This window comes from Podarcis bocagei, assembly GCF_964188305.1.
Source record: "Podarcis bocagei genome assembly, chromosome: 12".
Taxonomy (NCBI): domain Eukaryota; kingdom Metazoa; phylum Chordata; class Lepidosauria; order Squamata; family Lacertidae; genus Podarcis; species Podarcis bocagei.
Genome location: NC_138137.1, coordinates 10944029 through 10968720, shown reverse-complemented (window position 1 = coordinate 10968720; position 24692 = coordinate 10944029). Strand labels below are relative to the sequence as shown.

The following is a 24692-nucleotide window of genomic DNA, read 5'->3' as shown; positions in this document are numbered from 1 at the left end:
TCCAGCGCCGAGGGCCTTCTGGCGGTTCCCTCATTGCGAGAAGCAAAGCTACAGGGAACCAGGCAGAGGGCCTTCTCGGTAGTGGCGCCCGCCCTGTGGAACGCCCTCCCATCAGATGTCAAAGCGATAAATAACTACCTGACATTTAGAAGACATCTTAAGGCAGCCCTGTTCAGGGAAGTTTTTAATCTGTGATATTTTACTGTATTTTTGGTTTCTATGGAAGCCGCCCAGAGTGGCTGGGGAAACCCAGCCAGATGGGCGGGGTACAAATAATAAATTATTATTATTATTTATCTTATATGTCAGAAATGTACATCCAGTTTTCCCCCATAATTTTTTGGGGCCCCCAAGAGAGTGGGGCCCTAAGCTATAGCATGTTTAGCTTATAAGTAAATCTGGCACTGCTGAGGCAGCTGATGCCCAGACCATTTTGGGTTGCTGTTCTCCTCCCTGTCTCTAATATGGCAGCCTTTTTGTGTTAAGCCATACACACAGAACAGAAATCTTGAGATGATGGCTCATCTACACATGGAATGTATTCCTTGATGCTGTGGCCATTAGAGAGGTAAAATTGCACCAAGGCAAGCTGCACATATGCAGAGCAACATGTACTGAAGAAATGGCAGCATCTCATATTTTAGTGTGAGTTGTGACAAACTTGCAAAAAGGTCCACCGCTCCTGTACACAACCCAGGGCTTTTTTCTGGGGGGACACAGGGGTACGCATACCCCAAAACATTTTGTGAATCTAAGTTTGGCCTCATTGAGGAGCAGTATTTCAATATGAGTAGGAAAATGAGAGTACAGTGGTACCTTGGGTTACAGACGCTTCAGATTACAGACTCCGCTAACCCAGAAATAGTACGTCAGGTTAAGAACTTTGCTTCAGGATGAGAACAGAAATTGTGCTCCAGCGGCATGGCGGCAGCAGGAGGCCCCATTAGCTAAAGTGGTACCTCAGGGTAAGAACAGTTTCAGGTTAAGACCGGACCTCCAGAATGAATTAAGTTCTTAACCTTAACCTTAAACTTTTTTTTTAAAAAAAGAAGCACTATTACAGCCCATATTGGAGGTAAAGGGATTCTCTTCTTCTAGAGAATCATCTTGAAGCTGTAACTCTAAATGTCAGTACAGATATTTTCTCTCTCAGAGACTACAGATATACAATTGATCATGTAGTACTGGAAATAATCGGAGTTTCGTCAATCCGTTGCAGAAGTTACAGGATTAAAGGAAATGATGTGCCGTATTTTTTGTCCCATAGGACGCACCTAGTTTTTTTGGGGGGGGGAAATAAAGGAAAAAAAATTTCCCTTTATTTCCCCCCCAAACCAGGTCGGGGAACAGCGGTATGGTGGCACTCCGCCTCCCCGCTGTCCCCCGAGCTTGTGGGGCTGGCTGATGTCTGCCAGGCGCGAGGGGCGCTCTGCTTCAGGGCGCCTCGCACACCGGGCAGCAGGCTGCTATCCTCCCGTGGGCTCCCCAGGCTTGCTGATAGCTTCCTGAAGCCTGGAGAACGAGAGGGGTCGGTGCGCACCGACCCCTCTCGCTCTCCAGGCTTCAGCGAAAGCCTGTATTCGCCCCATAGGACGCACACAGATTTCCCCTTCATTTTTGGAGGGGAAAAAGTGCGTCCTATAGGGCGAAAAATACGGTATGTTGGTACCTACACAGAAAAACACACAGAGGTGACATTCACACTGCATATTTAAAACACATGCTTCAAAAAAAAACCTGGGAACTGTAGTTTGCTGAGGATTCTGGACATTGCAGGTCTGTGAGGGGTAAACTACAGTTTCCAGGATTATTATTATTATTTTGTGTGTGTGCTTTACATGTATGGTGTGGATGTGAACACAATCTCTTGTCACATTATTATTTTAAAATAAAATAGGAGATGTGGGTGTGGCCCCTTACTCCAGGGGCAGACCCTCTAGGTGCCCTATTTTCCAGGGATAGTCCTGGATTTACAGAAGTTGTCCCGGTTTCTGGCTTGATCCTGCAATATCCTGCTTTTCCTTAGAACGTCCCTATTTTCATCGGAGAAATCTCACCTCCCTGAACCATCTCAAGGAAGCTTTAAAATATCTAATGCTCTGTTATGTTTTTATATATGTTGGAAGCCACTAGAGCGGCTGGGGCTACCCAGTGAAATGATCGTGGAATAGGATGTTCCTATTTTCATCAGATAAATGTTGGAGGGTATGCAGGGGTGAGGGGATAAATCTTGTGTGACACTTGTTTTAGGAAAAAGGAAAAAACCCTAGAGTCCTTGTTTTCCATAGCTGTATGTTAAATATGCAGAGCTACTTACTCAGGATCATCCAAAAGATAAGGCGTCTAATTCTGAGTGTGTACTTTTCTCTTGTTGGATCAGATTTATTTTTATTTATTAGGGTTATATCCTGCCCTTTCTCCCAAAGGAGCCCAGGCCAGCAAACAACAAGCAACAGACATAAAAACATCTTAAAAACTATTTCAATACATAGCTTAGACAAGAGGGTGCTGTTAGAATCTCAGTAGGTTGGTAAGTTTAAAAGTAGAGAAGCAAAAAAAGGAAAAATTACTTCCCTGGGTGGCAATCAACGCTAATTACAGTCCTGTTATCTGCGGAGCTCCGAAGCCTGCTTGCTAAGCTGTCGCCATCTTGGAACTTCAGCTGCTCGTTTTGTGGTCCACTATTCCAATACAGATGTTGGAAAATACAGACCACAGTTTTAAAAGTAGGTGCCAAGTTAACACCAGAGATAAAAAGGTAAAGGATAAAGAGACCCCTGACCGTTAAGTCCAGTCATGGACGACTCTGGGGTTGTAGTGCTCATCTCGCTTTACTGGCTGAGGGAGCTGGCATTTGTCCGCAGACAGCTTCTGGGTCTAGTGGCCAGCATGACTAAGCTGCTTCTGGTGAACCAGAGCAGTGCATGGAAATGCCATTCACCTTCCTGCCAGAGCGGTACCTATTTATCTATTTGCACTTTGACGTGCTTTCAAATTGCTAGGTTGGCAGGCGCAGGGACCGAGAAATGGGAGCTCACTCCATCGTGGGGATTCGAACCGCCAACCTTCCAATCGGCAAGCCCTAGGCTCTGTAGTTTAGACCACTGCACCACCCATGTCCCACACCAGAGATGGTGCCTGTCTAATATTCAAGGTGAGTGAACTCCAAAGGTCAGGTGGCGCAACACTTAAGTCCAGATCAATATGAGACCCACTAGATCAAAATCCACTTAGTACATTCTTTGCAAGAAGCTTAGAAACCAGCAAGCATTTAATTGGTCTACCAGAAATTAAGTTATGGATTATCCATCAACAGACTACATGATCTTGACCTCCTGCCTATTTCAGCAGTTCAGATTGTGCAGGCAAGCATCATTATGCAGCAACGCAGAGAGGATAATAAATGTTAGGTTAAAGATACATTTAGCACGGTGAAGACTCTTTGTGCAGAGGTATTCAGCAAATATGAACCTTGGTGATGGAACACTTTGGACAGATACCTAAACCACCCAGAGATTTCTGCTCAGATATTTTCACAGCTCTGGCAGCCCTAAACGAGGTATTCTAAATTTAGAGATACTTAACTGACCTTGCAAGCCCCTCAACGAGGAGCTATTCAGCCTACAGGAATTGCAAGAAGCATTTAAAGCACTTCTGCAACTGGAGCAGTTCTGCTGACAAATATCGCAGTTGCCATAAATGGTGTCCCTAAGTGAATACCCGCATAGACTGCATGTTCAAGCTTCTTTGAAATTCAAAATCTATCAGTAGGTGGATGTAAGCACGGATGAAGGTGATTATTAAGCACATGCTCCAATTTTCTTTTTTACTTCTCTGTTAAATGTAACTATTAGGCCAAGATATTTTAGCTACTTGTTTCTAGCTGCTGGTCTGCAGCAGGAATTAGGAATTTGGGACCATCTAGATATTGCTGAACTACAGTCCCCATCATCCATGGTCATGCTACCTGAGGCTGATGGGATCTGTAGTCCAGGAACCTCTGGAGGGCCATGGGTTTCTCTTCCCTGGTCTATAAACATTCCAGATTGCATTCACTGCACTACCTGACTCTCTCAAGTGTCCCTATTTTCCAGGGAAAGTCCCAGATTTACAAAAGCCATCCCAGTTTCTGATTTGATCTCAGAATGTCCTGCTTTTCCTTAGAACGTCCCTATTTTCATTGGAGAAATGTTGGAGGCTATAGAGTTATGCAACCCTCAAGCCAAGGAGATGTAACTATATAACTTTTAGAAGACATCTGAAGGCAGCCCTGTATGCGTAAGTTTTTTAATGTGTAATGTTTTACTATGTTTTTATATATGTTGGAAGCCACCAGAGTGGTTGGCGCAACCCAATCAGCTGGGCAAGTTATAGAATAGGATGATTATAGAATAGGATGTCCCTATTTTCACTGTAGAAATGTTGGAGGGTAGGGAGTTATCTGACCTCCGAGCCAAGGAGATAAGTACCGTAACTATACGTTTAGAAAACATTTGAAAGCAGCCCTGTATAGGGAAGTTTTTAAATGCTGAATGTTTTCTTAAACCCAGTCAGATGGGCAGGGTGTAAATATAAATAGAAGAAGAAGAAGAAGAAGAAGAAGAAGAAGAAGAAGAAGAAGAAGAAGAAGAACTTCCCCATTTTCGTCAGAGAAATATTGCCAGGAATGCAGTAAGCAGAACTTTGCTTATGACAAGTAGGTGGGGCTTGAGCTTGCTGCATTTGAAACAGAAATTTGCTAGAGTCTTGCTGCTACGACTGCTTCTGTATCTATTTTTGAAAAGGCATCTGAGTTTGATTCACAGGTGTTTGTGTCCCTTCTAAGGCATGTTGCAGTTCACCTGATAAGTTGTGTGGATTCGAGTTGGCCTGGCCAACGAGTCATTCCACATCATTAACTGGCTAACTCGCAAAGGCACAGGCTTGTGCAAATAGAGCATAAACCCAGCTGGGAAATATTTTACACCTTTTCAAAGGTTAGGCCTGATGGCTGGCTTGAGGATTAGCCAAATTAATCCAGGGGCAGTATAGCCCTACTATATGAGCACACGAATTGCCCCAGATTTTGGAATTTTCAAACAGGGTTTTGATCTTCCAGCCAGGCCAAGGGGATCATGCATGAATAGTGCTGCCTCGGATTTACATTTACCATCTATCTCTCTAGAGTGAAACTTTAAAGAAGCAAAAGCAATCCACCTCCTACTGTACGGCTGCATTTATTTTCTACCATGGGCCTTTCTGCCTGCAGCCCCTTTAATATCCCCAGAACACCGCAGGTCATTCACTTCGTGTCTGCTGCTAGTTGAAAGAAAAGGTGAGGATGTTGCATGCCTGCACCCTACAAAGGATTTTGCTCTGAGCTTTCGAATGCGAATTGCTGTCTGGTGTGTTGCACACACGCAAGGAAAATAAATAGAGCTGGGAGCTCTGGGTGTTAAATCCACAGCTGGGGGTTGGGCCTCCCAAGTCTCCACATATGTTTCCAGTTACGATAAGCATGTGCTGAGAGATCATTAACTATCTGGTAGACAAACACACACACACACACACATGCTAATAGTCTTCTTGCTGTTTGTGGCGCTCTCGGTGGAGTTACACTTCATAAACACCTTTGCAAAACAACAACAACAACAAAGGCCATTGATGCCATCTAAAATAAATTAGGTAAGGCTGCAATGTACCTTTCTTCTTCATCAGCTGTTCAGGCACCAGCTCAGAGGAAATTTGGAAGAACTCCTGGGGCAGGGAGGAAGGGAAAACACATGTCACTTCTATTAACGGCAATTGTAAGGAATTGTTTGAGACTCTCAGCTCCGCAGCCTCTTGGGAGCCTTATCTCTATGAACAGAACAAATGTATCATCCTGAGATAATGAAGAAAGTGGTGCTTCTGGTCACTTGTGTGTCAGGTGTTTTGGGGAAAATTTCAGCTTGACACTGACATAGCCAATTATTCCCAAAGAATGATGAATTTGGGGTGTCTCTGAACCGTCACTAGAATTGGCAGGAGAAACGACTTCTCCTTTCTCCTCGGTGATTAATGGTCTTTGGATCAGGATGGGTTATTTGTTTTTGTCGAGTGACTGCTTTACAAGTACTCGGAGCACCCTATTTTAGATTAGATCATATCATATCATTTAGGTTTCTTTATTTCATCAGTCTGATAATCTGCAGCCACCTTCTGTATGCTGGCATGTTCTCTTGCCGCTTCTGACACCAAGGTGTACAAAATTAGGCAAGGCAGCTTGCAGATAAGCGGATAACAGGGCAGGGGGAGAAGATCACCTGTGGCCAAGTGGATTGGCTGTCCTTCAGTTTATGAGCTCAGAGAAAAATGCATGCAGGTAAAATAAACAGGCACACTCATTTTTCTGGCTTGGAGCTCCAAAGTTTGCTGTCACTGGCTGTAATGAATGGATCTTCAGGAGCACTTTCAGCCTGCAACATTTCTAGAGCTGTCAAGACAAGGCACGCCTGGGTGGAGCACTCATAAATTGGTCTAACAGTGATGGAAGCGAAGATCCGAGGAAAAGCAACCAAACAGATATGCTTGGCTGAAAAGGAAAGCAATGAATTTGTAATCAGGATTGCGTGTGCTGCTCCATGCTTAAACATTCAAATTTCTGCAAAGTCCACCAACTGGTCTTTGGGAAATGAAACTTTTTCATCTTGTCTCTCAAAGCATCCAGGACGTCTCCAATGTTTTCATTAGATCTTGATGGTTTCTTTGGCATCTGTTTTCCACAATAGGTTTTTGCGGCATTGCTATGAGATCATGTTTTGCTCACTTCCAGCTGTTACCTGCGGTCCTCAGGTGAACTCTGTGGATGTCCAGCTGCCAAATTGGAATGTGATTTACAAATGGCATCATAACACAGCACATTCTTAGTGCACGTATCATATGCTGAATTTTCAAAAGTGATTTTCTTAGATGTGGGTAGCTGCAGCCCAATGGGAATTAAAAGCCTCGCTCAACTGCCGATTAGCATTTGTGCTAGGGATGTGAACATCTCTGGATGTTTTTTCTTAGATCCCTAAATTGCTAGATACAGACATTTATTGCTTTGTTTAGCTTTTTAAGAAGACATCCTCCCCCCCCGCCTCTTAATTTCAGATGCCCTGTAGGTATGTGATGAGGGAGTTTTGTTGCTATGGTGATGGATGCTGCAGGGGAAAAAATGCTAGATGAAAATAATGTGCTCAAACAGAGAGATTCAGACAAGTTTATAAAATTCGACCCTTTGGTGTCTAGGAATAGTGTTGCTTCACGTGTCAAAGAGCAGATCTCTTTGGAGACCATGTGTGCTTGTTGCCACACATGTGAAGAGAAAAACAAATGCATTATTCTGCTGTGACTTCACAGTTTGGGAAGCTCATCATAAAAAGGTTAGGAAGAAGTTAATTTTCTGCAAAACAATATGGCTTATGTACAAAGGCAGCAGTGGCTGCAACCTTAACCTGGCTCCCCTATGCTGTTTTATAGGCGGTCACAGCACAGTGTGGGGTACAGATAAGGTAAAAAAAAGTAAGGGACCCCTGGATGGTTAAGTCCAGTCAAAGGAGACTTTGAGGTGCGGTGCAAATCTTGCTTTCAGGCCGAGGGAGTCTGTGTTTCTCCACAGACAGCTTTCCGGGTCATGTGGTCAGCATAACTAAACTACTACTGGCACAACAGAACACTGTGATGGAAACCAGAGCACATGGAAACACCATTTACCAGTTTGAATCCAACAGTTTGAATCCAACATAACAGGCATGGAAGAGTGTAATGCTAGATTTCCCCTCCTTCCCAGGCTCACATTGTATATACAGTCATACCTTGGGTTACAGATGCTTCAGGTTGCGCGTTTTCAGGTTACGGACACGCCAAAACCCTGAAGTACTGGAATGGGTTACTTTCGGATTTCGGCGCTTGCGCATGCACAGAAGTGCTAAATCGCACTTTGTGCATGCACAGAAGCACCGAATCGCAACCCGCACATGCACAGACGTGGCACTGCAGGTTGCGGACGCTGTGGGTTGTGAACGTGCCTCCCACATGGATCACATTCGCGACCTGAGCATCCACTGTGTGTGTGTGTGTGTAAATAAACCATATACCATTGGTTTTCAGCCGGTGTGCTGCGACGCCCTGGGGTGACTTGACGAATGTTCAGGGGAGCCCCGTCAGGCTGTCCTTTCATTAACTTCCAGTCCATATCTTCCTGCATTACCTCTCTCTCTCTCTTTCTTTTTTAATAATAAATTTTATTAGTTTTCAATTACAACCCAACAATAGCCTCATTATAACAATACCAATTCACAATACAATTATTCATACCGATCGCTCAAATACTAAACTATGTAATTTAGATAATGTGCCCCCCCCCACATGCTAGAATTGATGGTTTGATTCACACCTTCCAAACCAGCACATGGACTAAAACATAGCTATCCTTTGAAATCTGCACTTTCCCAGATTAAGTGATGCAGTTCTGCAGCTAAAACATGATCACAGGAGAGAGAGAATATATTAAGGGATAGCACACATATAGAATGCATATATTTCCCCTCTCTCTTTCTCTCTGAGGAACATTCAGGGGAGCCTGCAGCTTTAACTTGCATCTTTCCGAAATAAAGGTTAAAAAAAGTGGGGAAATGCTTTTGCATGACTCCTTAAAATCTCCCTTTTCACGCACAAACAAAAATCCTCCCCAGCTTCAGCAACTAACAGTCCCTTAGTTTTACACAGAAGACTTGAGAAATGCACAAAAATTGTAAAGTAGCTTGATGGTCTGTGTCTGTGTACTCTATAAGGAGGGATTTGAAAATAACACTGAAAGTGAGGATTGGCTCCTGTGTTTCTCTCTCCTTCTATCCTCAACTTTCCCCTCTTCTTCTCTACCTCTCCCCACAAAGGTAAATCTTATCCTCTTTAACAGCCACCCAGCTTTATGGAGACAGGGAGAATGTTGCGGAAAGGACCATGCCTGCACATTTATCCTCTGCTCTGTGTTTCTCAATTTCCTTCCCCGACATAACAAAATATTTCCGCTTCTGATCTCAATCTCGTTTTGACCTCTCCATCTTCCCTCCCACCCTGTGCGCACTGATTTCGGGAAAGGCAGGCAGCAACTGTCATGCTGAGGGCATCAGCTTTCCTCCACGGAGTAGCAGCATTACTTGGGTTCCTGTTGACACATGCGCTTCCACTTATACACGCACCAAAAATAGTGCCAAGGGCGGGCGGAACGCGGAACAGGAAAATCCTGGACTAGAGTGGCTTCCAAAGGGGAGCCACAGAAAGAATGTGATTGGTCAAGGGAGCTGAAGACTCAAAAAGGTTGAAAACCACTGCCTGAATGGCCCATTACCCTGGCAATAATAATAATAATAATAATAATAATTTTTATTTATACCCCGCCCTCCCCAGCCAAGGCTGGGCTCAGGGCGGCTAACAAGCAATAATAAAAACAAATTGAATGATTACAACTTAAAAACAAAATTAAAATACAACATTAAAATATTGAAACATTAAAATATTAAAATGTAGCCTCATCAGGAAGCTAGTTTGGCAATATTTTAACATTCGCTGGATCCAGGGGTTGAAAGGGTTTCTGCATACAGCCTAATCCTTCTTCAACTAACTCATAACAATACAGTGGTACCTCCGGTTAAGTACTTAATTCGTTCTGGAGGTCTGTTCTTAACCTGAAACTGTTCTTAACCTGAAGCACCACTTTAGCTAATGGGGCCTCCTGCTGCCGCTGCGCCGCTGGAACACGATTTCTGTTCTTATCCTGAAGCAAAGTTCTTAACCTGAAGCACTATTTCTGGGTTAGCGGAGTCTGTAACCTGAAGCGTATGTAACCTGAAGCGTATGTAACCCAAGGTACCACTGTATACACGTCACATACAAACAGACACACACTTTTATCACGGACAAGAAGTACCATAAATCCTGTAGTTCTTTATGAGAGATTGAATAAGATATTTTATGAGAATCATTTATATAGGGGTAAATTCCAGTTGATGTAAATGATCTGGCTAATAGCACTATGTGCCATTTTGCCAGTTATATTAAGCTCAGAGGGAAACTTGGTTCAATCAACTTTAGTTGTCTTTGGATAAACCTGTTTCTATGTTCAACGAATAAGAAGATGATCAGAAATATATCACAAAAGCCGTTCTTAAGTTTGAATGCCTGGCAACAAGAGTAAGAAAATGTTTTATTGACTGTACAAATGATCAGCCTTTTTTAATATGGTTTTATTTGTTTTTACCGAAATTTTGGGTGTAAACATAGTTTATAGTTTTTGGCGCTTGTTTTTTTATGTTGATTTTGTTTTGGAAATTGCAATGGTCAGGGGAGGGAGTGGGGAGCTTGTCTATAAAACGTTGTTTTCTCTGTGTAGTTAATATTTCTCTTTCACCCTGAAGGACCTCGAGGAAAAGAAAAATGGTCCATATCTTCCTTCTGGAGGAATATAAAGGAGGCTTTGTACAAGAAAGATGAAGGACCCCTTTTAGACCGGAATGCATTGCTTGTGAATTGAGTAAGATAGAAATAAATGGAATATTGTAAATAGACAGTGGAGAAGAGGCACTTTAAAAACTGAATGTACATTCTAATCAATGCAGGTTTTTTCATTTGCCCGACAGATACTAGGAACTCAGGGGCTGATTTAAGTGTCACTTGTGAAAATGGTTATGGTTTGTACAGCTTCTGTACAAAGTGGGAGGGATCTAGGTGCGAGACCAGAAAGTGAGTGGCAGAATTATTGTCGAGGAGATTTGAAACACTGTTATCTGTGAGCTGGTGGTGGCTAGCTTAGAAATGAACAGGGATTTACAGGGATTTTCCTCCCCCCTCACAGTACTTACTGGTACAGACTAGTGTTGTCTCTTGATATGTGGTCTGTGGCAGGCATTTTGCCACCTTTATCGAGATCAGGGAACTGGCACCTCCTTTTTTTAAACACCTCCCCCCAGTACTTGTATCTCAGCCCTGTATGGCTGTGCCTAAGGAACAGACGACCATCATGGTGCTCTCAAAATGTTGCTGAACTGCAAGTCTCATAGGTTCCAGAAAGCACAACTGGTGGTCAGGGGTGATTATGGTTTGATGACAATTGGAGATCACTCCATTGGGCACCTCTGGTATTGAGCGTCAATAACGGTCACCTGCCAGCTGTTGCAAATGATTCAGCATTTGCTGGGCTAGATTAGGGGGTATGCAGGCAGAGGGCCTTCTCGGTAGTGGCACCCACCCTATGGAATGCCCTCCCATCAGATGTCAAGGAGATAAACAACTATCTGACTTTTAGAAGACATCTGAAGGCGGCCCTGTTTAGGGAAGTTTTTAATGTTTGATGTTTTACCGTGTTTTTAATACAGTGGTACCTCAGGTTAAGTACTTAATTCATTCTGGAGGTCTGTACTTAACCTGAAACTGTTCTTAACCTGAAGCACCACTTTAGCTAATGGGGCCTCCCACTGCTGCTGCGCCGCCGGAGCACAATTTCTGTTCTCATCCTGAAGCAAAATTCTTAACCTGAGGTAATATTTCTGAGTTAGTGGACTCTGTAACCTGAAGCGTATATAACCTGAAGCGTATGTAACCTGAGGTACCACTGTATTCTGTTAGGAGCTGCCCAGAGTGGCTGGGGAAACCCAGTCAGATGGGCGGGGTATAAATAATAAACTATTATTATTATAATATTATTATGATGATGTACTCTTCCCACTTGTGATTCATACACATGCCACCTTTTACAGTGGAGACAGCACGTGCCTCTTTAGCTGTTGAGGAAGAGTTAACATTTATCTGGCTCCTGATACGCGTAGTTTGAGACTTCAAAGCAAAGGAAATAATTTGCTTTATGTTTCCAACTGGCTCTAATCTCACTAGGCCCACTAGAAAAACAACAGGGAAATGGAAGCGTAGCGTGATCGACAGTTTATATACTTGCTTGCTTGCTCTGACGCACATTGACCAACCTAGAGGTGGTGAAGTCTAAATTGACTTTTCAACACTGATGAACAGTAAGGGGGTAATGGGAGGAAATATTACTTCTTAATTGTCATTCTCGGCTGGGATCAGCAAATCTGATTCATCCTTGGGCTATTGCGCGGACAGGCGGAGTCCCCAGATCCTGCACGGTCCCCCCGTCATGTGGAATAACGACTCAAGACAACGTGCTATGGGATTAAATTGGCCACAACTTTATTAAATTTCAAATGTGGGTGACCTTGGCTCAGGCATTGGGCGTTCTCCCTCCCCGGTCCCCAGCCGGGGACCTAGGGAGCATCAGGGTTATCCAGTGTGTGTGTGGGGGGGATGGGCCGGCTCTGGAGAACATAAGTTCAAGCAGAGATAGCCGCCCCCGTTACGCCGCCGCCGCAGGAGAGAGCAATGACGACCTTTCGGTGTACGGCCAAAGCCTCCCTTCAGAAAACCCCTTTAACGGGGAACCCTGGTATCGCCGCCGCAAGAGGAAGATGGACAAAAGGATTCCGCCCAAGGCCTGATACCGCCACCCGAGACCGCAAAGATTGCGGTCTTGCCGCCAAGACTACCTACATCTGAAAAACGCCTTTGCCATCCTCCAACCAGTCCATCAGGCCATGCCTGATGTCGCTTAGCCAACGCTCGTTACCAAGGTCCGATAGGTGCACGCCATCCGGCCGAAATAGCTCCTGCATGTAAACTTTAATGTTGGGGTGTTTCACGACCCGACCTCCCATGCGAGTGGTTGCAGAACGCACTGCCCTATTGATTTTTTTCCACAGTGTAATTGAGTCTAGTGGGTTTGATAAACTATTATTATAATATTATTATGATGATGTACTCTTCCCACTTGTGATTCATACACATGCCACCTTTTACAGTGGAGACAGCACGTGCCTCTTTAGCTGTTGAGGAAGAGTTAACATTTATCTGGCTCCTGATACGCGTAGTTTGAGACTTCAAAGCAAAGGAAATAATTTGCTTTATGTTTCCAACTGGCTCTAATCTCACTAGGCCCACTAGAAAAACAACAGGGAAATGGAAGCGTAGCGTGATCGACAGTTTATATACTTGCTTGCTTGCTCTGACGCACATTGACCAACCTAGAGGTGGTGAAGTCTAAATTGACTTTTCAACACTGATGAACAGTAAGGGGGTAATGGGAGGAAATATTATTTCTTAATTGTCATTCTTGGCTGGGATCAGCAAATCTGATTCATCCTTGGGCTATTACTGTTTACTAAGTCTCGAGGCCCCACTGTAATTATTTTCTTAATCCCAGAGCACATTGTCTGTGACAAAGAGAAAAATCATGCCATAGCCAAGGGATCTCATTGCTCTCCCTGCCACTCATGTGCTCACCAACTTCATTGTTGACTGTCCAATCATCAGCCACGTGCGTGGAAGCTGCTTCTAAGGGTGAATTACAGTTTGATAACAATCACTTTAGAATGCTCAACTTCTCTTTCCTACACACCACCTCTATGATTGTGGGAATCACTGCAATGGCTTATGCTGCAAAGTAAGAGTAGAAATCCGAGGTAAATTTACCTATCTGCTAATTCTTCCCAAACTCTAGGTTAGGTGAAAATTCTCTCTCTCTCTCTCTCTCTCTCTCTCTCTCTCTCTCTCTCTCTCTCTCTCTCTCTCTCTGATGAACACTGCAGTCCTATGAATAATATGAGCAGGACTTACTTCCAGGAAAATTTGTATAAGATTTCTGAATCAGGCTGCAAGTGACGGTTGTACACAGTTACCTGGCGTGGGGTGTGGGGGTCAGCAACACTGAATTCAGTGGGGCTGACTTCTGAGGAGGTAAGTATAGGATTTTGTTTTTTAAAATGGCTTCCTTCCTTTACACCACAGATTGATATTTAGAATTCCAAATGGAAATGTTGAGCAGGAAGAACCTCAGTTATGGACTCTCCTTCCTTGGAGCTTTTTAAGCAGAAGCTGGATGTCCCTCTTTCATGGATGCTTTAGTTGAGATTCTAGCACTGCAGGGGGTTGGACTAGATGACCCCTAGGACCCCTTCGGATCAGATCAGAAAAATCTTTATTTGCAACAGCCACTAGCCATAGCAATAAAATAAAATAAAATGTACTGAAGATAGCGGTAAGAACTTAACTATACAAAATACATTTTGGAGGTGTACATCAATAATCAAATAATAGATCTTATTCTAATTGCCCCTGCGATTTATAATTTTTTTTTGGCAGTTTTTGCTGTCACCTGATTGTCTTGATCTGTTAGAAGAAAGGACACAGTAGCAATGGTTGAGCAACCCGGCAAGGACAATAGTAGAAGGGTAATAACCTCACTCCTCATATCTTTATAAAGAGTGCAAGCCAGAAGCTCACAAACCACTGACTCAATACTGCCATCTCCCTAGGGATGCGGGTGGTGCTGTGGTCTAAACCACTGAGCCTCTTGGGCTTGCTGATCAGAAGGTCGGCTGTTCGAATCCCTGTGACGGGGTGAGCTCCCGTTGCTCTGCCCCAGCTCCTGCCAAGCTAGCAGTTTGAAAGCACGCCAGTGCAAGTAGATAAATAGGTACCGCTGTGGTGGGAAGGTAAATAGCATTTCTGTGCACCCTGGGTTCCGTCACGGTGTTCTGTTGAGCCAGAAGTGGTTTAGTCATGCTGGCTACATGACCCGGAAAGCTGTCTGTGGACAAACGACGACTCCCTCAGCCTGAAAGCTAGATGAGCGCTGCAACCCCATAGTCGCCTCTTACCTGTCCAGGGGTCTTTTACCTTTTTCTGCCATTTCCACATGGACATAACTGTTTTGCCAGTGGAATTTTTTGAAATTGACCCTCAAGTACAGCCGAAGGCAGTATATTCAATCTTGCAAAAGTGAAAGTGTGACTGTATTTTGGAATTGTATAATTTTATAAATAGGGTGCCAATGTGCCAAAATGACTAGGTGGAAGGTGAGCCATGAGAATTTGGGCTACCTCAGTGAGGACACTGAAGAGGAAAGAGGAAGAGTAACAGGGAAACATTGAATTATTGGGGTAAGGAAATGTGAAATTGAATGTGAACAGGACTCTTTCTTCAAGGCATTCCAAAAGAAACTCATAAATAGGCTGAAGGATACTACCCTGAATAATAGTGACTGGGGTAAAACCACTACTTACATACTATTCCACAATTAATAGAGACAAAGGAACAAGTGTTTGCAACTCTTTAATTGTGTACCATGTAAAGCTCACTTCCAGAACATCTCCCATCTTAATTTGTGCTGTGCTGTTTGAAATGCTAATGAAGCTGGAATTCTCAAAGGTCATATTTGGAATATACTAGTGCTTTCCTTTTCATTCTTTTTTGTTCAGTTTCAAAACAATTAAAATGAGGTTTAGTTCCTAATTTGGCTAACAATGTTAGCTCTTCCGTTAATTAGCCCAAGTGTAAGAATGTCTCCTTGCTCTGACCATTTACTGAATGAGAAGGCACTTTATTTTCATTTAAACTATTCCTCTGTGCTTTTTTCTTTTTTTCAAAAAAGGATGTCTTTTCTCTATTGATTGCGCAAAATAACTGGGGGGGGGGGGATTATTATAAAAAATATATAAAAGGAGAGAGGAAAAGTGCACATTTAGCAAATCCCTGCACTGCATACTTTACGGAGTCATTTATCATCCTTGGAAAGGTTGGAGTCTTCACAAATATTAAAGAAAGGGGCCGGTAATTGCTGTGTGCAACTAATTGACAGATTTGTGTCGTTAAAGGGAGAGAATTTCTATGCCACCATCAGTGTTGACACTCTGAGGATGCTCTATAAAATCCATGTTTGTGAGATATAATTTTGGGGTGGGGGTGGGGAAATGGAATCACCTTCCTGCATTCATAGCAAATGTGACGGTAGCACTTTTTCATTAGAGAGGGGACAGGCATGGAACTGAAATGCAAACCAACATCTTCAAAGTGTGTCATTGGCACAAAAATGGAGTGTAGGACTTGGTGTGCAACGGAGCCCTGCTTTCGACTTGTCCATGCAATCCAAGTCCCAGGGGATCATTGGAAGGGACTGGATAATGATTTTGTCAATCGCCAGTAAAAATAAGCAGGATCTAAATCTGAGTATTATTTCTGCAACAAAATGTTTGTTGCAAAATAAACACAAAATAAAGGGAATAGGTAGGGGGAATTAAAAGGGCATATGGAGTGTTCCAGAATGTTTTATTTAACTTGTGAACATTTCTCTCTGCAAGATAGACGAATGCAGAAAGCATCTACCGTTGAGCAAAGCTCTGCTACGTCGAAGGTGAGCTGCTCTGAATGGGTTGGGAAGGTCGTCTGGTGTTCTATTCCACAAGCTAATTTTGGATTTTCATTAGTATGCTGTGCTAATCATGTTTAATGAATCCAAGTCCAAATTGCATTATGGGTTATTGTCTACGGATAGGCTGGAGACACGGCACATTAGCACAGCAGAACAAAAGGCACAGGCAACGAATGCTAGACAAACATACGGCTCTTATTAGTTATGGACCTATCCTTTTTACAGTATGTCAGGCTTAGGGATTTGAAAAGTAAACAAATATAAATCATCGGGGAGCAAAACTGTTCCAGAAGTACATTAGAGGAGCATTGCGCATGAAGCTGTGGCTTCTGTGGGGGATTTAGTCCAAATTTTACCCTCATCCTCATTGTGGTGTCCACTCAAGTGGGTTAATAAAATACGTGTAACAATGGATTAAGTTTATAGCAGGCTTTTAGAAAGCGCTACTCCCCAGTATATTTATCATATGAATTTCTCCTTCCTCTGCCCTAGCCTAGTCAGAGCTTCAAAGACTTTTAAGGCTGCTCAAAGGATTTCTGAATCCAACACTCTCTGAATAGAAGCACCAGAGCCAAACTTTGTGCAGAACTATTTTCCAAATATTAAAGGGGTTTGGGGAGCGAAGCTACTTCCCAAGACAGAAAAAACTTCGCAACATCTTTGGATAAATTGTCCCATTACCCTTCTGCCTTACAGTTAGGAAACCTTTTAACACCAGTCACCCAAATCAGATGCCCCCTGTACTCACCCGATTGCCTTAGGATGTGTTTGTTAGAATTCCTGCTCCGTGATTGCAGTCATGGGATTGTTGTCTATCATATGACTGTATATGTTTTGACACCACAGAGTGGGAAGTAACGGAGACAGGACGTTTGTGTTACTGTGTTCCGTGAAGTGGGACTATTGTCCTTTGTTCTTTTTCTCTTTGCTGTCTGATGCTAGAGAGAAAGGGAGCCAGTTTGCAGTGCTCCGTGTGTGTTTATATGTAAATAAAGTAGATTAGCCAAAATGCTGAGTTACTGAGGTCTGTTATGCATGATGCGCAAACTCTGCAGATCCCTAAGTGTGCTGGTGTCGGTTGGCATCAGTCGCTGTGATATTCGGGCTCAAAAAAGCTTATGAAGCTCCCAAATGATCAACCAGGAGGGAGGGAACATGCCAGTTGGGCATGTGTCTCTGCCAGGGTCCTACTTGAGTGTAGGCTGAACTCCTGACATGATCATGCACTTTAAACATATGGTGTGTACACAGCCTGTATGTTTTTGTATTGGCCTAGCCCACTGGTGAAGCAAGGAGAGGTGCCCGCCTTGAGCGGCAGAAACCAGAGTCCGTGCCCGCCTCCAGCGCAGTGTGCAGGGCTGAGGAGAGGGATGGAAGTTAAAAAAGATACTACACTGAGATCTTTTCATGCACAAAGCTGCACATTGATGGTGTGGGTTGTGCCCCCTCTCTGATTTATTTCAAAATAAAAAAGAAGACATTGATTAGGCTGCAATCCTAAAACTACGTCCTGGAGCAGAGGTTGGCAGCCTGTGATGCCAGAGCTGCAAGCCTCGTTTGGTGCAGGTGGCATGGAAGGAAACAGCATATTTGTTCTCTCTCTCTCTCAAGATCACTACCACCACTTGCCATCTCTCTGTCTTCCTCCGCTGAGATTCTTAAAAGGGGGAAGCAGCTCTGGTCCTGCTCTGGGCTGACTTTGGCCTCTCCCAGTGTTAGCATTTGGCCCCCAAGAGATGGCCAATGGGGGGGAGCTGAGGCACTCCTTTAGTAGAGAGTATGTCCCACAGAACTTAGAAGGGCTTCGTGGGATTTCACTGTGCATTCAATATCATTTTAAAAACTGTAAATAATATGTCCCAATGTCTGTTGGCATTGGTCGCTGTGATGTTCAGGCTGAAGAAAACTTTTGAAGCTCCCGAACGAACGACCAGGAGGGAGAGAACATGCCAGTGGGGAATGTGTCTCTACCAGGGTCCTACTCGAGTGTAGGATGAGCTCCTGATAGTGTTCACCCATAAACCTCCCTGAATAACACTCCCGGATGCAGGGTTTCAAGGTCAGTTGATGGATGCCAACTGCATTTTTAGGAGGGATCAGCTGCTCTCTGGAGTTTGTGGTTGGGAATTTCTGCTTGCATCTGAACGAAGTTGGTGTTGAAGAATCATTGCTTCGACACTGGTGATCTTTGCTTCTTCCAGTACACTAATATTCGCCTGTCTTCCCAAGTGATATGTAAAATTTTTGGGAGACACCGTTGATGGAATCTTTCAGGGAGTTGGAGACGGTGTTTATAAGTGGTCCATGTTTCACAAGCATATAGTAAGGTTGGTATTACAATAGCTTTGCAAACAAGCATTTTGGTTTCCCTGCAAATGTCCTGGTCCTCAGGCACTCTGCACTTCCACTGGGAATAAGCTGCACTCGCAGAGCTCAGGCGATGCTGGATTTTGGCATCAATGCCTGCCCTTGTGGAAAGACACGTAACTGCCCAGGTTGGAGAAATGATTGACATTTTCCAATGTTACACCATTGAGTTGGATTTGTGGCGCCGCAGAGGGGTTGTTTTGTGCTTGTTGGTGCAGCACTTTGGTTTTTTGGATGTTGAGCAATAGGCCAAGCTTTTTGTAAGCTTCTGCAAAGATATTTAGGATGGTTTGGAGGTCATCCTCTGAGTTTGCACACACTATGTTGCCATCAGCATACTGAAGCTCTATGTGCATCTTGCTATACAGTACATAATTGGTCTAATGACAGGTCTGCATCAGCAGACTCATAAATCACATGGAATCCACCATTATGCTAAAACCATCCGTTCAGGCCTCTTCTGGAAGAAAACAACTTTGCCGGCAATTAGTCTGTGTGTGTTGTTTGGGATGCCGCATAATAAGTATTGAGCTTATACGATACTAGTGATTTACGTACCACCAAGTCACCAAAACTAAGCTTGGCTGTAGCACATCATCAATCTTTTCTCAATAGTTCAACAAAAGAATCCATTTTCTTTTGATAAAAGCCCCATTGGTCTTGTGATCTATAAATCATCCTTTCAAAAGAAACCCTTTGAAATATCAATTCAAGGTATTCTCACAGACTATCATTTTATAGCATTTCCTAGTGATGGAAGATAATGCCGGTGCCTATCAAAAAGGAAAATGCTGCCCATTTTTCACTGAATTTTCACAACTTTAGCAGGAGCTCTCAAGAGTCTCTAATATTACCCTCCCTGTTCTTCTGTAGCTTGTGAATTGAGTTAGAAAGCTTGTGTCAAAAAGGCACATTTTTAATATGAGGGAAAGAGTGTGGCGGTTAAAAACAGATTAGATTATAAAGGAGGGCTTGATTTTTTCTTTTACCACTACTGCCATTTCTAAAATCCGGTGCCTTCCATATGAACCATGCACCAGTTTGTTTGTTGAAAGAATAAGTTATCTAATATGACCAAAAGCACTGTGACACCTTAGAGACTAACTGGTTTATTTGCTATGAGCTTTTGTAAGCCATAGTGTACTTCATTCAATGCACAAAGCAAGTTTACTTTAAAAATAAAACTAAAAATGATAACCCCACGTTTTGTTTTGCAAACTTGGATATTAAATCTTAACTCCATTTTGATAGTAGAAGATGAGTTGAGCTTTGAGATGGCCACGTGTCTGCGATGCTGCAAAATGACCCTGATCTTACACTGGAACCAGCCAAGGCCCCCAGAGTTCTTGAAACAAGAAGCTGCGCTTGAAGCCATAGATGGTGAAAAAAAGAAATCTCAGGAGTTAGAGAGAGGTTGCAGACCTAGACTTCAACAAACTCTGAGAGTTTGCTAACCTGGCAAGTGAGTAAAAGAAAGGAATGCAAGACTGCCCAGAATGTGGCAAGTCATTTCACAGTCCGATAAACCGAACATAGTAAGCTTCAGGAAAGGGGACACTATGGTGCAGGATACATCTCTAAACATATGCTAAAACTGGTTCTCCAAGAAGACCTCTACCAGGGACACAGAAATAGCGAACCCAGGAACCATTGGTTGATACAGCCAGTAGTACCATGGACTGCTGCCATTGATTTGGGAGAGCTTATTGTATGGGAAGTTAAAGGTGGCAAAATTTTCAGGGCCCCCAGAATATATGAAAAGGTTCAGGGCAATCAGTGCTCAGTATGTTTCAGATTCTTGTAGGTAGCTAAGATGAGTGAAAGAACTCAAATTCAAAAGAAATTGGTCTGGATGGGGGGAAAAACAACCTTTGCAAACTTCAGTCACACGGCACTTTATGAACTGCAAGAGCTTTGTCAGTTTTATGAGAAGATAACGAACTGGACTTCACATGCTGTCATATTCACATTCAAGCAACTAAACTTGGCACATTGCGAAACGGTCAGTCACCATTCGAAGAGGTGGCTGGCTTTTCCTTCGTTTTTCAGTCAGAAAGAAGCATTGCCAAGAGACAAAATTTCACCCCCCCCTTTCAAAAAGTTACATCTGCAAAATTCAGTTTCCCTAATGAAATTACAGATGAGATCACTCAGCAGAGAAACGTGCGTCCTTCTGCTTCATAGACTGATCGTGAGCTCATTAAAAATGAAATCACAGCGATAATGGAAATCTTTGCTAATCCTATATAGATTTGGCCACACCATATACTTCCATTGCATTCTGAATGGCAGCTTGCCTTTCCTGTTGAAAAACAGATTCCGGAAACTTGTGCCCAGCCTTCTAGATCGTATAGATTCATGTGATTTTTAGATATTATTGCACTTACATATTGAGGTTGGATTAAACATTACGTATGCTAGAGTTGGGTGTGTGGGAATCAAAATGGAAGTCAGTGTTGCATTGTATGTTGCAACTGGACTCCGGCTTTCTCTGCTGCTCAGAACATGGTTCCTGTTTCCTATCCACATGATAAAGAAATAATACTGTAGCTATACTACCTGTTGTAAGAAATTTAATAGTTTACTCCACATCTGCCAACTCTATCACTTCTGTAGACTAAGGGGCTTATTTACAGGAAGGGAAAATGTTTCCTGTATGGCTACTAAACATGATGCTTCATTCTACCTCCACTCCTGAAGATAGTATTCTTCTGAATACCTGGTCCTGGAAACTGAAGGGGAGATTTCCATCTTAGTGATTCCCACAAACATCTGGTTGGCCACTGTGTGAGAACAGGGTATGGACTAGATTAGGAATTGGCCCAATTCAGCAAGGCTTCTCCTATGTTCTTTCTGCTGTAAAATTGATCTAATCTTGGTTCTTCCGGGTCATCCAGAAAAGTGACTGGCAAGTCACACCTCCCATTCCTTCAAATCTTGCTTGCCATGGGTAGGCAAACTAAAGCCCAGGGGCTGGATCTGGCCCAATCGCCTTCTAAATCCGGCCTGCGGATGGTCCAGGAACCCGTTGTTTATACATGAGTAGAATGTGTGCTTTTATTTAAAATGCACCTCTGGGTTATTTGTGGGGCAAAGGAATTCGTTCATTTTTCTCTCTCTTCAAAATATAGTCCGGCCCCCCACAAGGTCTGAGGGACAGTGGACCGGCCCCCTGCTGAAAAAGTTTGCTGACCCCTGGTGCTAAGCCATAGGAAAGCGTCATTATTAACTGAGCCATAAGACACATTTAGATTTAGTCAGCAAACATTCTTTCAGTGCATCTGCATTAGCACTGAGGTGACAGTTTAAGGCCGCGATCCTACACGCACTTACCTGGAAAGAAGTCCTATTGAGCTCAGTGATGCTTACTTCCCAGTAGAGATGTATAAGGCTGTGTTGCAAGATCTCCTGTTTGCCTAATGTTTTCTTTATGGTTGTATTAGTCATACTCAGAGGAGACCCATTGGAATTAATAGACTCAAATAATTCAGGATCATTATTTCAGCAGGTCTACTCTGCATAGAATTTAGCTGGACACAAATTTTAGTCTCAGATACAGCGGGTATAATGTATCTACGCCCGTTTCCAGGAACATTTCAATAGGTATCCTCTGGTTGCTTCCTGATTGATTTATGATGACACAATACATCACAGAAATCAGTCCACAGATCCTAGTCTGTTCTTTAACATCTTTTTAAAAAAATAATAAGCTGCAAAGTGGATTTCTATTTGATTTTACAGAAACTGGATCAAAGCCACATTTATTTTCATGAAGCATTCCCAAAAGTTGAAAGCTATATGACAGCCTCTTTGGTTATTTAAATGATGGAAAGGTATCGTTAGTGAGCATGAGACACTTCTATGCCTTTTTATAGAACAACATTGGGAAGATGAGAACAGAAAGGAAAGTATTAGGTCCGTCAGTGGAAGCAGACCATTGCATATCCTCCACGTGTCCCAATTTCCTGGGGCCATTTATTTTATCAATAATATATAATTGAACAACATTCAAAAAATAAAGGAAAAACAATACAATTGAATAAAAATTTAACATACACACACACCCAAAAAATGAAATACAAATTTGGGTTGTTTCATTCACAATCCCTGGGAATTATTATTCTTATTGTTGGTGTTGGAGGGTAGTAATATTTTTGCAAACATTTGCTTTTTTTATAAATATCCTTGAGGTCTTATTACATTCTCACTTGAAGCTGAAATGTTCATAAGAATTCTACATAGTAGCATATTTCACAAGAGGCATTTGAACATTGTCACCATTATTTATACACAGTATAAAGTAAGTTTTTCAACATAGCTGAAAATGAATCTTTATTTTTTTTGTCCCCCAGTATACCTTAATTTTTGAGCCCACCCCCGCAATAGTTCCCGACCTGATTTGATTATACCACAAATTGTTATTTAACCCCTCTAAATATTTCCATTTACTTACAGTAACCATCTCGGCAGCTGACACTAAATATCGAATCGATTCTTTGTCCAGTTAATCTTCATTTGGCATGGTCCCCTTTCCACAGTAATGCTATAATAATAATAATAATAATAATAATAATAATAATAATAATAATAATATATTTATTATTTATACCCCGCCCCTGTTTGGGGATTTGAAAGTGGGATTGGCCAGGGGCTGGAAATGGATATGCGAGTGACTCATGGTCTGGCCTGAATCCACGGTCTGAAGTGTTAGGTACAGTAACTGTAAATACTTGTAGGCATTTCTTTGCGTTTAAATTTGATCAGTTAGTAACTGAATTCTAGAATTCTAGAGAGTTCTGTAGCAGCTCTCATGCAATTGGTTCATGTTGGTCACATAGGAGGTATCTAGTGAAGGAGAGACTCTAGTGTGTGGAGTACCTCAGGGTGCGATACTCTCCCCGATGCTTTTCAACATCTTTATGCGCCCCCTCGCCCAGCTTGTCCGGAGTTTTGGGTTGGGCTGCCATCAGTATGCTGATGACACCCAACTCTATCTGTTGATGGATGGCCATCCTGACTCGGCCCCAGACACACTGATCAGATGTTTGGAAGCTGTGGCTGGATGGTTACGTGGGAGCCGGTTGAAGTTAAATCCTTCGAAGACAGAGGTCCTTTGGCTGGGTCGGGATGATATGGGATTGGGGGGGGGGCAACTCCCATCTCTTGCGGGGGTGTAAATTAGTGCCAGCACCATCTGTTAAGAGTTTGGGTGTAATCTTCGACACCTCCCTTTCCATGGAGGCGCAGATTGCAGCTATAACAAAGGCGGCATTTTTTCATCTCCGCCAAGCTAAGCAGTTGGCTCCTTACCTCTCTTGCCCTGACCTAGCCACTGTGATCCACGCAATGGTCACCTCCAGACTGGATTATTGTAACTCACTCTACGTGGGGCTGCCCTTGAGACTGACCCAGAAACTCCAGCGGGTGCAGAATGCCGCGGTGAGACTCCTTACTGGGTCCTCGCTGCAAGATCACATTCACCTGGTGCTATACCAGCTGCACTGGCTCCCGGTGGAGTACAGGATCAGGTTTAAGGTGCTGGTTTTAACCTTTAAAGCCCTATACGGCCTAGGACCCTCGTACCTACGGGACCGCCTCTCCTGGTATGCCCCACAGAGAAGCTTACGGTCTTCAAATAAAAACATCTTGGAGGTCCCGGGCCACAGAGAGGTTAGGCTGGCCTCAACCAGAGCCAAGGCTTTTTCAGCTGTGGCTCCGATCTGGTGGAACGCTCTGCCACAAGAGACCAGGGCCCTGCGGGACTTGACATCTTTCCGCAGGGCCTGCAAGACAGAGCTGTTCCACCAGGCCTTTGGCCAGGGCACAGCCTGACTCCCTCCTTTGGCAATCTTCACAGAACTCTAGCCCAATGGGTGCCATCAATTTGATTTGAATTAATTTTATAATGAAGTGATTTTAGAATGTTGTATTATTTTATTGTTGTTAGCCACCCTGAGCCCGGCTTCGGCTGGGGAGGGCGGGATATAAATAATTTTTTTTAAATATTATTATTATTATTATTATTATTGTTATTATTATTATTATTTTA

At 43.2% G+C, this 24692-nt stretch overlaps 1 long non-coding RNA gene across 1 annotated transcript; it reads right to left on the bottom strand.

Moving 5' to 3' along the window:
• Positions 1–5200: 5200 nt before the first annotated feature.
• LOC308570340 lies at positions 5201–13382 on the bottom strand. Its single transcript, XR_014001142.1, has 2 exons — positions 13351–13382; positions 5201–6834 (listed from the first exon to the last, which is right to left on the bottom strand). It is a non-coding gene; the product is annotated as an uncharacterized lncRNA (long non-coding RNA).
• Positions 13383–24692: the final 11310 nt, after the last annotated feature.